The sequence below is a fragment of the Babylonia areolata genome, chromosome 26, assembly GCF_041734735.1.
Source record: "Babylonia areolata isolate BAREFJ2019XMU chromosome 26, ASM4173473v1, whole genome shotgun sequence".
Taxonomy (NCBI): Eukaryota; Metazoa; Mollusca; class Gastropoda; order Neogastropoda; family Buccinidae; genus Babylonia; species Babylonia areolata.
The window spans coordinates 6631291-6643790 of NC_134901.1; positions in this window are offsets into that span (position 1 = coordinate 6631291).

Genomic DNA, 12500 nt, shown 5'->3' on the forward strand with positions numbered 1-12500 from the left:
CACACCAGGATAAAAAGTCCTATTTGTCTGTTGTGTAAAAGGGCAAGAGCTCATCATGCACATTCCTGTCAAGTCATTGATTAAACTGTTGGCAGAGGTGCCGTGAAATTCATCCCACATAGCGGATCTGCCTGTGTGCGAGGCAAAGGGAGTGGGGGGGAGGGGGTATCCTACTGTGTGTGGGTGGAGCGAGAGGGGTGAGGGCAAGCGATGATAAACGACAGCTGTCACTGAAATAAGGGTAGATAAAGCTGTATCTCTCTCTCAGCGTCAACGTTACGGAGTGGGTCTGTCAGACCTGTGGTGCCAGTCACTTTGTTTCTGAAAGGCGGTCAGTCTGAACGTTAGCTTGTGTGTGTGGAATTTGTACCAGTGTAAATATGCCTGTCTATGTCTCTGTCTGTATGTGTCTGCCTGTCTTCTGTCTGTCTGTCTGTCTCTCCCCCACTCTCTGTTTGTATCTGTCCCTCTTTCCCTTCTCCTCTTTCTACATGTTTGGATCAGTCACAGATTGCTATAGCACTTAAACGATGATATCACAGAGACAGAGAGAGAGAAGGTGAGAGTAGTTTCAGTAGTTTCAGTAGCTCAAGGAGGCGTCACTGCGTTCGGACATATCCATATACGCTACACCACATCTGCCAAGCAGATGCCTGACCAGCAGCATAACCCAACGCGCTTAGTCTGGCCTTGCGGAAAAAAAATGTGAATAAATAATAGATAAGCTTACACAAATAAATAAATAGATAAATAAATAAATAATAACTATAATGTTAAAAAAAAAAGAGTGAGAGAGAATGAGAAAAGGAGAGAGTCAGTGAGGGGGCCTTAAATTTCCCCTCTACTGTCAACAGGGCTATAAACCATATGATTTGATTTTTTAAACAGAGAGACAGAATTTATTGCAAGCATCTGACGTCACAGGTGCGATTGTGTGCTTGCAAACACGTCATCAAACATACCCGCCAAAACTCGTTGGTGGCTAAAATTGGTCCTCTGGAACGATGCATGTGGGGGCCAGAGCATATCAAGGCAGTGATTAATTTGACACTGTTGGCAGAGCAGTGATATTCACCCCACAATACTGGCCCGAGCATGTGCGTGCAGGTGTGAGGATGGAGAGAGATGATGAATGACTGCTGTCAGGGGAAAGAATGTGATGGAAGGGGGGATAAACCAGTATCTCTGTCTCAGCGTCAACGTTACAGAGTGGGTCTGTCAGACATGTGGTGCCAGTCACTTTGTTTCTGAAAGGCGGTCAGTCTGAATGCTGGCTTCTTCTTTTTTTTTAATATTTGAATTCATTCCTACCTCAGATCTTTGTGTCCACGTCTTTCTCATTTTCTCTGTCTGTGTCAGTGTCCATCTTTGTTGGTTTTTTGTGTCGTTTTGCTTGTTTGTTCGTTGTTGGTTTTTATGTTCTCTCTCTCTCTCTCTCTCTCTCTCTCTCTCTCTCTCTCTCTCTCTCTCTCTCTCTCTCTCTCTCTCTTTCTTTCTCTGTGAGTGTGTGTGTGTGTGTGTGTTCATTTCTGTGAACCTCCTATATTTCTCTTCCATTCCCTCTCTCTCTCTCTCTCTCTCTCTCTCTCTCTCTCTCTCTCTCTCTCCAAAACATTTTATATCTGATATAATTAGTCACACCAGGATAAAAAGTCCTATTTGTCTGTTGTGTAAAAGGGCAAGAGCTCATCATGCACATTCATGTCAAGTCATTGATTAAACTGTTGCCAGAGGTGCAGTGAAATTCATCCCACATAGCGGGTCTGCCTGTGTGCGAGGCAAAGTGAATGGGGGGGGGGGGGGGAGGATGGGTATCCTACTGTGTGGGTGGAGTGAGAGGGGTGAGGGAGAGCGATGATAAACGACAGCTGTTACTGAAATAAGGGGAGATAAAGCTGTATCTCTCTCTCAGCGTCAACGTTACGGAGTGGGTCTGTCAGACCTGTGGTGCCAGTCACTTTGTTTCTGAAAGGCGGTCAGTCTGAACGTTAGCTTGTGTGTGTGGAATTCCTACCAGTCTAAAACTGTCTTTGTATGTCCGTCTATATGTGTCTGCCTGTCTTCTGACTATCTGTCTGTCTCTCCCAGTCCACATGGCTACAAGCCACGTAATTTGATTTTTTAAACACAGAAAGTGGTAGAACTCACTTGTAAGCGTCTGCCATCACAGGCGTGATAGTGTGCTTGCAAACATGCCAACAAACATGCACGCCAAATCTCGTTGGTGGCTAAATTAGTCTTGTGGAACGATGTATGTGGGGGCCAGAGCATATCAAGGAGGTGATTAATTTGACATTGTTGGCAGGGGAGTGATATTCACCCCACAATACTTGCCTGGTATGGGCCTGTGCATGCAGGGGTGAGGATGGAGAGAGATGATGAACGACTGCTGTCAGGGGAAAGAATGTGATGCAATGGAGATAAACCAGTATCTCTCTCTCAGCGTCAACATTACAGAGTGGGTCTGTCAGACATGTGGTGCCAGTCACTTTGTTTCTGAAAGGCGGTCAGTCTGAATGCTGGCTTCTTCTTTTTTTTTAAAAATTTGAATTCATTCCTATCTCAGATATTTGTGTCCACGTCTTTCTCATTTTCTCTGTCTGTGTCAGTGTCCATCTTGAGTTTTTTTTTGTCGTTTTGCTTGTTTGTTCGTTGTTGGTTTTTTATGTTCTCTCTCTCTCTCTCTCTCTCTCTCTGTGTGTGTGTGTGTGTGTGTGTGTGTGTGTGTGTGTGTGTGTGTGTTCATTTCTGTGAACCTCCTATATTTCTCTGCCATTCCCTCTCTCTCTCTCCAAAACATTTTATATCTGATATAATTAGTCACACCAGGATAAAAAGTCCTATTTGTCTGTTGTGTAAAAGGGCAAGAACTCACCATGCACATTCCTGTCAAGTCATTGATTAAACTGTTGGCAGAGGTGCAGTGAAATTCATCCCACATTGCGGGTCTGCCTGTGTGTGAGGCAAAGAGAGTGGGGGTCTGGGGGGAGGGGGTATCCTACTGTGTGTGGGTGGAGTGAGAGGGGTGAGGGAGAGAGATGATAAACGACAGCTGTTACTGAAATAAGGGGAGATAAACCAGTATCTCTCTCTCAGCGTCAACGTTACAGAGTGGGTCTGTCAGACCTGTGGTGCCAGTCACTTTGTTTCTGAAAGGCGGCCAGCCTGGACGTTAGCTTGTGTGTGTGTGGAGTTCCTACCAGTCTAAAACTGTCTGTCTATGTCTCTGTCATTATATGTCTGTCTGTCTCCATATGTGTCTCTCTCTTTCTCTGTCTTTGTATCTTTGTCTCTCTCTTTTTCTGTCTGTCAATCTGTGTCTGTCTCTCTCCCGTCTCTCTCTTTCTGTGTCCGTCTCTCCCCATCTCTCTGTGTGTATGTTTTGCATCATTCACAGATCACCATAGCTTTTAAAAGATGACATGATACAGAGAGAGAGAGGGGGGGAGGGGGGAGGGTAGATAGATAGAGAGACAATAGTGCTGAAATGACCCTTTTACAGTCCACATGGCTACAAGCCACGTAATGTGATATTTTAAACACAGAGAGTGGTATAATTCACTTGTAAGCGTCTACCATCACAGGTGCAATAGTGTGGTTGCAAACACGCCAACAAACATGCACGCCAAATCTCGTTGGTGGCTAAATTAGTCCTGTGGAACGATGTATGTGGGGGCCAGAGCATATCAAGGAGGTGATTAATTTGACATTGTTGGCAGGGGAGTGATATTCACCCCACAATACTTGCCTGGTATGGGCCCGTGCGTGCAGGGGTGAGGATGGAGAGAGATGATGAACGACTTCTGTCAGGGGAAAGAATGTGATGCAGGGGGGATAAACCGGTATTCTCTCTCTCAGCGTCAAGGTTACAGAGTGGGTCTGTCAGACCTGTGGTGCCAGTCACTTTGTTTCTGAAAGGCGGCCAGTCTGAACGTTAGCTTGTGTGTGTGTGTGTGTGGAATTCCTACCAGTCTAAAACTGTCTGTCTATGTCTATGTCTGTATGTGTCTGCCTGTCTCCATATGTGTCTCTCTCTTTTTCTGTCTCTGTCTGTCTGTCTCTGTCTCTCTCCCGTCCCTCTCTTTCTGTGTCCGTCTCTCCCTATCTCTGTGTGCATGTTTTGCATTATTCACAGATCACCATAGCACTTAAAAGATGACATGATACAGAGAGAGAAGGGGGAGGGAGGGAGGGGGGAGGGTAGAGAGATAGAGAGACAGTGAGCAGCGCTGAAGTGACCCTTTTACAGTCCACATGGCTACAAGCCACGTAATTTGATTTTTTAAACACAGAGATTGGTAGAACTCACTTGTAAGCGTCTGCCATCACAGGCGTGATAGTATGCTTGCAAACACGCCAACAAACATGCGCGCCAAAATCTCGGTGGTGGCTAAATTCGTCCTGTGGAACGATGTATGTGGGGGCCACAACATATCAAGGCAGTGATTAATTTGACACTGTTGGCAGAGCAGTGATATTCACCCCACAATACTGGCCCGTGCATGTGCGTGCAGGTGTGAGGATGGAGAGAGATGATGAAGGACTGCTGTCAGGGGAAAGAATGTGATGCAGGGGGGATAAACCGGTATTCACTGTCTCAGCGTCAACGTTACAGAGTGGGTCTGTCAGACATGTGGTGCCAGTCACTTTGTTTCTGAAAGGCGGTCAGTCTGAATGCTAGCTTCTTCTTTTTTTAAAATATTTGAATTCATTCCTATCTCAGATATTTGTGTCCAGGTCTTTTTCATTTTCTCTGTCTGTGTCAGTGTCCATCTTTGTTGGTTTTTTGTGTCGTTTTGCTTGTTTGTTCGTTGTTGGTTTTTTTATGTTCTCTCTCTCTCTTTCTGTGTGTGTGTGTGTGTGTGTGTGTGTGTGTGTGTGTGTGTGTGTGTGTGTGTGTGTGTGTGTGTGTTCATTTCTGTGAACCTCCAAAATTTCTCTTCCGTTCCCTCTCTCTCTCTCTCTCTTTCCAAAACATTTTATGTCTGATATAATTAGTCACACCAGGATAAAAAGTCCTATTTGTCTGTTGTGTAAAAGGGCAAGTGCTCGTCATGCACATTCCTGTCAAGTCATTGATTAAACTGTTGGCAGAGGTGCCGTGAAATTCATCCCACATAGCGGGTCTGCCTGTGTGCGAGGCAAAGTGAATGGGGGGGGGGGGGGGAGGATGGGTATCCTACTGTGTGTGGGTGGAGCGAGAGGGGTGAGGGAGAGCGATGATAAACGACAGCTGTTACTGAAATAAGGGGAGATAAAGCTGTATCTCTCTCTCAGCGTCAACGTTACGGAGTGGGTCTGTCAGACCTGTGGTGCCAGTCACTTTGTTTCTGAAAGGCGGTCAGTCTGAACGTTAGCTTGTGTGTGTGGAATTCCTACCAGTCTAAAACTGTCTTTCTATGTCCGTCTATATGTGTCTGCCTGTCTTCTGACTATCTGTCTGTCTCTCCCAGTCCACATGGCTACAAGCCACGTAATTTGATTTTTTAAACACAGAAAGTGGTAGAACTCACTTGTAAGTGTCTGCCATAACAGTCGCGATAGTGTGTTTGTAAACACGCCAACAAACATGCACGCCAAATCTCGTTGGTTGCTAAATTAGTCCTGTGGAACGAAGTATGTTGGGGCCAGAGCATATCAAGGCAGTGATTAATTTGACATTGTTGGCAGGGGAGTGATATTCACCCCACAATACTGGCCTGGTATGGGCCCGTGCGTGCAGGTGTGAGGATGGAGAGAGATGAATGACTGCTGTCAGGGGAAAGAATGTGATGCAATGGAGATAAACCAGTATATCTGTCTCAGCGTCAACGTTACAGAGTGGGTCTGTCAGACATGTGGTGCCAGTCACTTTGTTTCTGAAAGGCGGTCAGTCTGAATGCTGGCTTCTTCTTTTTTTAAAAATTATTTGAATTCATTCCTATCTCAGATATTTGTGTCCACGTCTTTCTCATTTTCTCTGTCTGTGTCAGTGTCCATCTTTGTTGGTTTTTTGTGTCGTTTTGCTTGTTTGTTTGTTCGCTGTTGGTTTTTTATGTTCTCTCTCTCTCTCTCTCTCTCTCTCTCTCTCTCTCTCTCTCTCTCTCTCTTCCTCTCTCTCTCTCTCTTTCTCTCTCTGTGTGTGTGTGTGTGTGAGTGTTCATTTCTGTGAACCTCCTATATTTCTCTGCCATTCCCTCTCTCTCTCTCTCTCCAAAACATTTTATATCTGATATAATTAGTCACACCAGGATAAAAAGTCCTATTTGTCTGTTGTGTAAAAGGGCAAGAGCTCATCATGCATATTCCTGTCAAGTCATTGATTAAACTGTTGTGCAGTGAAGGTGCAGTGAAATTCATCCCACATAGCGGGTCCGCCTGTGTGCGAGGCAAAGGGAGTGAGGGGGGGATATATATATATATATATATATATATATATATACTGTGTGTGGGTGGAGTGAGAGGGGTGAGGGAGAGCGATGATAAACGACAGCTGTCACTGAAAGGAGGGGAGATAAACCTGTATCTCTCTCTCAGCGTCAACGTTACGGAGTGGGTCTGTCAGACCTGTGGTGCCAGTCACTTTGTTTCTGAAAGGCGGTCAGTCTGAACGTTAGCTTGTGTGTGTGGAATTCCTACCAGTCTAAAACTGTCTTTCTATGACCGTCTATATGTGTCTGCCTGTCTTCTGACTATCTGTCTGTCTCTCCCAGTCCACATGGCTACAAGCCACGTAATTTGATTTTTTAAACACAGAAAGTGGTAGAACTCACTTGTAAGTGTCTGCCATCACAGGCGCGATAGTGTGCTTGCAAACACGCCAACAAACATGCACGCCAAATCTCGTTGGTGGCTAAATTAGTCCTGTGGAACGATGTATGTGGGGGCCAGAGCATATCAAGGCAGTGATTAATTTGACATTGTTGGCAGAGCAGTGATATTCACCCCACAATACTTGCCTGGCATGGGCCCGTGCGTGCAGGGGTGAGGATGGAGAGAGATGATGAACGACTTCTGTCAGGGGAAAGAATGTGATGCAGGGGGGATAAACCGGTATTCTCTCTCTCAGCGTCAAGGTTACAGAGTGGGTCTGTCAGACCTGTGGTGCCAGTCACTTTGTTTCTGAAAGGCGGCCAGTCTGAACGTTAGCTTGTGTGTGTGTGTGTGTGGAATTCCTACCAGTCTAAAACTGTCTGTCTATGTCTATGTCTATATGTGTCTGCCTGTCTCCATATGTGTCTCTCTCTTTTTCTGTCTCTGTCTGTCTGTCTCTGTCTCTCTCTCCCTTCCCTCTCTTTCTGTGTCCGTCTCTCCCTACCTCTGTGTGTGCATGTTTTGCATCATTCACAGATCACCATAGCACTTAAAAGATGACATGATACAGAGAGAGAAGGGGGAGGGAGGGAGGGGGGAGGGTAGAGAGATAGAGAGACAGTGAGCAGCGCTGAAGTGACCCTTTTACAGTCCACATGGCTACAAGCCACGTAATTTGATTTTTTAAACACAGAGATTGGTAGAACTCACTTGTAAGCGTCTGCCATCACAGGCGTGATAGTATGCTTGCAAACACGCCAACAAACATGTACGCCAAATCTCGCTGGTGGCCAAAATTGGTCCTCTGGAACGATGCATGTGGGGGCCAGAGCATATCAAGGCAGTGATTAATTTGACACTGTTGGCAGAGCAGTGATATTCACCCCACAATACTGGCCCGAGCATGTGCGTGCAGGTGTGAGGATGGAGAGAGATGATGAATGACTGCTGTCAGGGGAAAGAATGTGATGGAAGGGGGGATAAACCAGTATCTCTCTCTCAGCTTCAGCGTTACAGAGTGGGTCTGTCAGACATGTGGTGCCAGTCACTTTGTTTCTGAAAGGCGGTCAGTCTGAATGCTGGCTTCTTCTTTTTTTTTTTTAAATTATTTGATTTCATTCCTATCTCAGATATTTGTGTCCACGTCTTTCTCATTTTCTCTGTCTGTGTCAGTGTCCATCTTTGTTGGTTTTTTGTGTCGTTTTGCTTGTTTGTTTGTTCGCTGTTGGTTTTTTATGTTCTCTCTCTCTCTCTCTCTCTCTCTCTCTCTCTCTCTCTCTCTCTCTCTTCCTCTCTCTCTCTCTCTTTCTCTGTGTGTGTGTGTGTGTGTGTGAGTGTTCATTTCTGTGAACCTCCTATATTTCTCTGCCATTCCCTCTCTCTCTCTCTCTCTCTCTCTCCAAAACATTTTATATCTGTTATAATTAGTCACACCAGGATAAAAAGTCCTATTTGTCTGTTGTGTAAAAGGGCAAGAGCTCATCATGCACATTCCTGTCAAGTCATTGATTAAACTGTTGTGCAGTGAAGGTGCAGTGAAATTCATCCCACATAGCGGGTCCGCCTGTGTGCGAGGCAAAGGGAGTGAGGGGGGGATATATATATATATATATATATATATATATATATATATATATATATATATACTGTGTGTGGGTGGAGTGAGAGGGGTGAGGGAGAGCGATGATAAACGACAGCTGTTACTGAAATAAGGGGAGATAAAGCTGTATCCCTCTCTCAGCGTCAACGTTACGGAGTGGGTCTGTCAGACCTGTGGTGCCAGTCACTTTGTTTCTGAAAGGCGGCCAGTCTGAACGTTAGCTTGTGTGTGTGGAATTTGTACCAGTGTAAATATGCCTGTCTATGTCTCTGTCTGTATGTGTCTGCCTGTCTTCTGTCTGTCTGTCTGTCTCTCCCCCACTCTCTGTTTGTATCTGTCTCTCTTTCCCTGCTCCTCTTTCTACATGTTTGGATCAGTCACAGATTGCTATAGCACTTAAACGATGATATCACAGAGACAGAGAGAGAGAAGGTGAGAGTAGTTTCAGTAGTTTCAGTAGCTCAAGGAGGCGTCACTGCGTTCGGACATATCCATATACGCTGCACCACATCTGCCAAGCAGATGCCTGACCAGCAGCGTAACCCAACGCGCTTAGTCAGGCCTTGAGGGGAAAAAAAAAGGTGAATAAATAATAGATAAGCTTACACAAATAAATAAATAGATAAGTAAATAAATAATAACTATAATGTTAAAAAAAAAGAGTGAGAGAGAATGAGAAAAGGAGAGTCAGTGAGGGGGCCTGAAATTTCCCCTCTACTGTCAACAGGGCTATAAACCATGTGATTTGATTTTTTAAACAGAGAGACAGAATTTATTGCAAGCATCTGACGTCACAGGTGCGATTGTGTGCTTGCAAACACGCCAACAAACATACCCGCCAAAACTCGTTGGTGGCTAAAATTGGTCCTCTGGAACGATGCATGTGGGGGCCAGAGCATATCAAGGCAGTGATTAATTTGACACTGTTGGCAGAGCAGTGATATTCACCCCACAATACTGGCCCGAGCATGTGCGTGCAGGTGTGAGGATGGAGAGAGATGATGAATGACTGCTGTCAGGGGAAAGAATGTGATGGAAGGGGGGATAAACCAGTATCTCTGTCTCAGCGTCAACGTTACAGAGTGGGTCTGTCAGACATGTGGTGCCAGTCACTTTGTTTCTGGAAGGCGGTCAGTCTGAATGCTATCTTTTTTTCTTTTTTTATATTTGAATTCATTCCGATCTGAGACATATGTCTCCAGGTCTTTCTGTCTTTCTCATTTTCTCTGTCTGTGTCAGTGTCCATCCTTGTTGGTTTATTGTGTCGTTTTGCGTACTTGTTTGTTTGTTTGTTGTTGGTTTTTTGTGTTTCTCTCTCGCTCTCTCTCTCTCTCTCTCTCTCTAAATATATATATACATACATATATATATATATATATATATATATATATATATATATATATATATATATATATATATATAAACATCTGTCTGTCTGTAAACCTGTATCTCGCTTTCCAAAACATTTTATATCTGTTATAATTAGTCACACCAGGATAAAAAGTCCTATTTGTCTGTTGTGTAAAAGGGCAAGAGCTCATCATGCACATTCCTGTCAAGTCATTGATTAAACTGTTGGCAGAGGTGCCGTGGAATTCATCCCACATTGCGGGTCTGCCTGTGTGTGAGGCAAAGGGAGTGGGGGGGAGGGGGTATCCTACTGTGTGTGGGTGGAGTGAGAGGGGTGAGGGAGAGCGATGATAAACGACAGCTGTTACTGAAATAAGGGGAGATAAAGCTGTATCTCTCTCTCAGCGTCAACGTTACGGAGTGGGTCTGTAAGACCTGTGGTGCCAGTCACTTTGTTTCTGAAAGGCGGTCAGTCTGAACATTAGCTTGTGTGTGTGGAATTTGTACCAGTGTAAATATGCCTGTCTATGTCTCTGTCTGTATGTGTCTGCCTGTCTTCTGTCTGTCTGTCTGTCTCTCCCCCACTCTCTGTTTGTATCTGTCTCTCTTTCCCTGCTCCTCTTTCTACATGTTTGGATCAGTCACAGATTGCTATAGCACTTAAACGATGATATCACAGAGACAGAGAGAGAGAAGGTGAGAGTAGTTTCAGTAGTTTCAGTAGCTCAAGGAGGCGTCACTGCGTTCGGACATATCCATATACGCTACACCACATCTGCCAAGCAGATGCCTGACCAGCAGCATAACCCAACGCGCTTAGTCAGGCCTTGAGGGGAAAAAAAGGTGAATAAATAATAGATAAGCTTACACAAATAAATAAATAGATAAGTAAATAAATAATAACTATAATGTTAAAAAAAAGAGTGAGAGAGAATGAGAAAAGGAGAGAGTCAGTGAGGGGGCCTGAAATTTCCCCTCTACTGTCAACAGGGCTATAAACCATATGATTTGATTTTTTAAACAGAGAGACAGAATTTATTGCAAGCATCTGACGTCACAGGTGCGATTGTGTGCTTGCAAACACGCCAACAAACATACCCGCCAAAACTCGTTGGTGGCTAAAATTGGTCCTCTGGAACGATGCATGTGGGGGCCAGAGCATATCAAGGCAGTGATTAATTTGAGTCTGTTGGCAGAGCAGTGATATTCACCCCACAATACTGGCCCGAGCATGTGCGTGCAGGTGTGAGGATGGAGAGAGATGATGAATGACTGCTGTCAGGGGAAAGAATGTGATGGAAGGGGGGATAAACCAGTATATCTCTCTCAGCGTCAACGTTACAGAGTGGGTCTGTCGGACATGTGGTGCCAGTCACTTTGTTTCTGAAACGCGGTCAGTCTGAATGCTATCTTCTTTTTTTTTTTTTTTTGAATTCATTCCTATCTCAGATCTTTGTGTCCACGTCTTTCTCATTTTCTCTGTCTGTGTCAGTGTCCATCTTTGTTGGTTTTTTGTGTCGTTTTGCTTGTTTGTTTGTTGTTGGTTTTTTATGTTCTCTCTCTCTCTCTCTCTCTCTCTCTCTCTCTCTCTCTCTCTCTGTGTGTGTGTGTGTGTGTGTGTGTGTGTGTGTGTGTGTGTGTGTGTGTGTGTGTGTGTGTGTTCATTTCTGTGAACCTCCTATATTTCTCTGCCATCCCCCCCTCTCTCTCTCTCTCTCTCTCCAAAACATTTTATATCTGATATAATTAGTCACACCAGGATAAAAAGTCCTATTTGTCTGTTGTGTAAAAGGGAAAGAGCTCATCATGCACATTCCTGTCAAGTCATTGATTAAACTGTTGGCAGAGGTGCCGTGAAATTCATCCCACATTGCGGGTCTGCCTGTGTGTGAGGCAAAGAGAGTGGGGGGCGGGGGGGAGGGGGTATCCTACTGTGTGTGGGTGGAGCGAGAGGGATGAGGTAGAGCGATGATAAACGACAGCTGTCACTGAAAGGAGGGGGGATAAACCAGTATCTCTCTCTCAGCTTCAGCGTTACAGAGTGGGTCTGTCAGACATGTGGTGCCAGTCACTTTGTTTCTGAAAGGCGGTCAGTCTGAATGCTAGCTTCTTCTTTTTTATATTTGAATTCATTCCGATCTGAGACATATGTCTCCAGGTCTTTCTGTCTTTCTCATTTTCTCTGTCTGTGTCAGTGTCCATCTTTGTTGGTTTATTGTGTCGTTTTGCATACTTGTTTGTTGTTGGTTTTTTGTGTTTCTCTCTCTCTCTCTCTCTCTCTCTCTCTCTCTCTCTATATATATATATATATATATATATATATATATATATATATATATATATATAAACATCTGTCTGTCTGTAAACCTGTATCTCGCTTTCCAGATCATTTCATATCTGATATAATTAGTCACACCAGGATAAAAAGTCCTATTTGTCTGTTGTGTAAAAGGGCAAGAGCTCATCATGCACATTCCTGTCAAGTCATTGATTAAACTGTTGGCAGAGGTGCAGTGAAATTCATCCCACATTGCGGGTCTGCCTGTGTGTGACGCAAAGGGAGTGGGGGGGAGGGGGTATCCTACTGTGTGTGGGTGGAGTGAGAGGGGTGAGGGAGAGCGATGATAAACGACAGCTGTTACTGAAATAAGGGGAGATAAAGCTGTATCTCTCTCTCTCAGCGTCAACGTTACGGAGTGGGTCTGTCAGACCTGTGGTGCCAGTGACTTTGTTTCTGAAAGGCGGTCAGTCTGAACGT